Below are 3,869 nucleotides of genomic sequence, written 5' to 3' on the forward strand. Positions count from 1 at the left end.
GGAGATGAGGTGGTAGCACAAACCCCAAGTGCTTCTCTGCTGGCATCGACCAACTGGAGCACTCGAAAAAGTTTTTTTTCAGAGAGCTGGAGGGCAGCGAGACAACATCTGGTTAACACCGCAGTGGCCCAAGCAAATGTGGGAACACACATTTGCCAACAGTGTTGGAGCAAAACGTCTGTTGTCCGGTGCCGGGATTGCCGACCACATCCCTTCTTCTGTGCTGACTGTGATGTCAGCATGCACACCAGACACCCCCTCCACAACAGAGATGCTACTACTGCAGGTTACTTCCAGCCATTGGCCCCAACAACACATGTACTAAATATGGCCCTTTGCTCCTGTGGTAAGTTCTGGTTTGTGAATGTACATTTTCTTGCTGGACTTGTTGAGAACTTCATTTTGAAAATGTGAGCTTCATCCTAAAGTTAAATCCTAAATCTGTCACATAACAATGATGTATTTCTCAAAAGAGACAAATTATTTTAAATTCCCATTTGAATTTTTTTCCAGTGCGGTTTGTACCTGTGGAGATCCCGGACTAAATCTGTGGTTGTGCATCAGAGTCATTGAGCCTCAAGCCAGGAAAGACTGTGACTGTGATCACAATGAATGGTAAGAATGGGAAGAATGTTTGTCTTGTTTCTTAAGATAGATGTTATTGAAGTTTCTTCTTGATAATATCCAACCCTTCTCAAAGACCCGCACATGTGGGATAGCTTGTTTATTAAACCTTAACATGGGTATTGAGTAAAGAATACCAAATGTATTAAAAACACCTTGTCTGTTTTTCAAGGACGCATGAAGCATGCACTGCGACATGGACGACTGGGGTTGACGACCTTCTTCGGAGTGACTACTGGCCAGCTACCCTTCACTTCGCCACCATTTATGCCACAGATGTTTTCTTCTCATTTGAAGAAATGAAAATGGCTGCACCTGGACTATCCTTTCAGGCATATTTAAGGATGCTCGATCAGCGAACGTTGCGCTTCGGCCGTGTGAGTATTGAAGTTACTTGTCCTTTTTGATCTATTTGTATTGTACGTTGATAAGCTGTGTCCTTATAATTTTTTTTTTACATATAATTATCTGTTGATGTCCTTATTTTGTTATAGACTGGGAAGATCTCAACTGACAGCTTCATCAAAAGTTTATTTGAGTGGGAGGCTCTGCGTTATGAGGTGGACATCATGTGCAAGCCCTGACATGAAGCCCTTTCTCTCAGTGTTTCATGCCAAAGCGCATGACGTCAAATGTGAAGTAAGGAATTGTTACCATGTGACACAATCACTTTATGTAAAAACCTCCTTGTGAATAGTGACAAGTTGTAACAAGTAGTATTTTTTAATATATTTTAAACAGGTGAAATGGAGTGGGGCATATCAAGAGGGGGCTGGACTAACCCTAGGGGAGGAGGTGGAAGAGGTCAATGCCTTCCTCTCTCAGATAGCAGTGACCACAAAACACATGTCAAAAGCAGGTGAGTTACGATAGAACCTTTACTGTCAGTTTTCAAAAGAAATTCAGAAATGCACAGATTACACTAACAAATTACACCAACAACACAAACTCATAAAAGCTCATTGACCATAGACCACCATTTAGGATGGCAATATAGTATAAACCCCAGTTACAGTATAAGAAGTAAGAGGAATAGTAATAATGTGATATTCTCTTTTGCAGGACGTACAGACATGCTGACGCTGATGGCCATGCGCTGGAATCAGCAAAAAGTCAGCAACTTGGCCACCTCACTGTCCCGCAGATATCTGAAGGTAATAACATAGTTTTATGTTAGAATGACATATTCTTAGTTAGAATAATGACATATTCTTAGTTAGAATTATTTGTGGCTGCAGCCTAAATGTAGATTTCTGTATTTACTTGTATTTAATTGTTTGACGTTTGTAGACCACAAAAGCTCTGGAAAAGCAATTGCAGAACCTGGAGTCCATGAAGGCTGAGTTGACTGAAAAGCAGCTGGAAGACTGGATCAGATCCACTTTGTTGTAGTCATGATTTATCAATTTATTTTAAATGTTCAGAATTAGTGATAACCCTCTATTGACATTTGCATTACTTATTTTTCATGAAGCATTAATGATGATGCAGATACTTATTATGAAATATGTAATAAAATAATATTAAAACATTTTATCAAATGTCACTGTTATTGTGAATTACTGTGCTTAATGCACCTATTTCCTCTAAAAAGCAACAACAAACAACCCAAGGGATGCTGCTGCCTTGGCCAGCAAGATCGAAATGCTGACAGTAACGGCCCGTCCACACAGCGGCGTGCGTTGAAGCTTGCCGGCGGGCGTGTCTGAAACTCGACCAACAACCAATCACATGAATCTCCCGCCCCTGACACACAAGCAGCGGTTTAATTGGCTAGAGCTTGTACTGGCATATGATTGGATTGGCTGACGCTTCTGCCGAGGCTTCAAAAGTTGAACATTGCTCAACTTTTGCAGCGAGCCACACCAGCAAAGCTCCGCTTCGCTTCCCACAATGCAGTTCGGCGAAAAGTGACGTCACCCCATTCAAAGTGAATGGTGAAGCTTTCAACGCACGCCGCTGTGTGGACGGGCCGTAAGTGTCAAGAGACGTTCGCAGCGTCTCTACAAAGACACAGACAGCAATAAAGGTCGTTCCCGGATCCGCCGCAAGATCAGGGATGAGAAAGGGGTCCTGACAGCCACAGCTGAGAAATACAACTCAATGGTTCCAAGCACAGAAGCGCTGTGCCTCGAAGCCATTCTGTCTGTGGAGAAAGCTTGGCCATGGCAGCTACCAAACAATGGTAAGTACACCAGTCTGCTGAATGCTCACAGCAAATGTGGAAAACCTTCATGTCTGATATATAAATCTATTTAAGACTTCATAGATTCTTTGAATGTTGATCTTTCATACACATTCATTCATGTTTTCTCATAAATGCTTTCCAGACTCTTTCGACCTCAGGACAAAGAGAAGAGCATTCGACCTTGTCATGGCAGTGAAGAGACTACAGGAGGAGAAGAAGATTCTCGTCACAGAAATGAACCAACACTGGAAGGTCCTTTCAACCCGCAGTGATTCCCTGAAAGAGATGTCCTGCCTGCAAAGTACAGTATATATTACATTTTTACCTCGCATGACTTTACACATCAGTGATAGGTGATGAAGTAACTCATATTGTCTTTATCTTATACATTTAAGATTCACCATTGGGCCTGAGCGAAGACGGGATGAAAGGTCTCCAGAGCATGTTTAGGAAAAAGCAGCACGACATCGGAGAAATGAAGACTCATGCTAGACGATGCTATCTGCAGCTTTTGACTGGAGCAGAGACCATCAGCTTCTTGCAAAGTCTTTCAGATGAGTCTTTCAGATGAGTCTTCTGACTGCGACTCTGACAGCTCTGATGACACACGGTGAAGCCCCCTCCAGACTACCTTCTATTTAACATCTACATGCTCCCCCTCTGTGAAATAATCCGCCAACATGGTCTCAACTTCCACTCCTATGCCGACGACACCCAACTCTACATCAGTACCAATCCATCATCCCAGCTACCCCCACTGTCACTAGTCAACTGCCTCCGCAACATCCAAACCTGGATGTCAACAAACCTACTGAAACTCAACAAAAACAAAACAGAGCTCATGGTTGTGGCCCCAAAAACACTGCTCCGGGAGGTTGGAGATCTGCTCCTCACCGTCGATGGCTGCTCCATCCAGCCTGGGCGTCACTCTGGACTCTAGCCTCACCTTCAACTCCCACATCAGGTCTACTGTCAAAACTGCTTTTTTTCACCTTCGAAACATCTCCAGACTCCGGCCCTCTCTCCCCGACCCCGTTGCAGAAACATTATTACATAC

At 43.3% G+C, this 3,869-nt stretch overlaps 1 long non-coding RNA gene across 1 annotated transcript; it reads left to right on the forward strand.

The window, feature by feature from the left end:
* The first annotated feature begins 1,448 nt into the window (after window positions 1–1,448).
* Window positions 1,449–1,973, forward strand: LOC117485772. Its single transcript, XR_004556240.1, has 3 exons — window positions 1,449–1,483; window positions 1,687–1,778; window positions 1,915–1,973. It is a non-coding gene; the product is annotated as an uncharacterized LOC117485772 (long non-coding RNA).
* The last annotated feature ends 1,896 nt before the right edge of the window (window positions 1,974–3,869 follow it).

The sequence above is a fragment of the Trematomus bernacchii genome, unplaced genomic scaffold (genome assembly GCF_902827165.1).
Source record: "Trematomus bernacchii unplaced genomic scaffold, fTreBer1.1, whole genome shotgun sequence".
NCBI classification, from domain to species: Eukaryota; Metazoa; Chordata; class Actinopteri; order Perciformes; family Nototheniidae; genus Trematomus; species Trematomus bernacchii.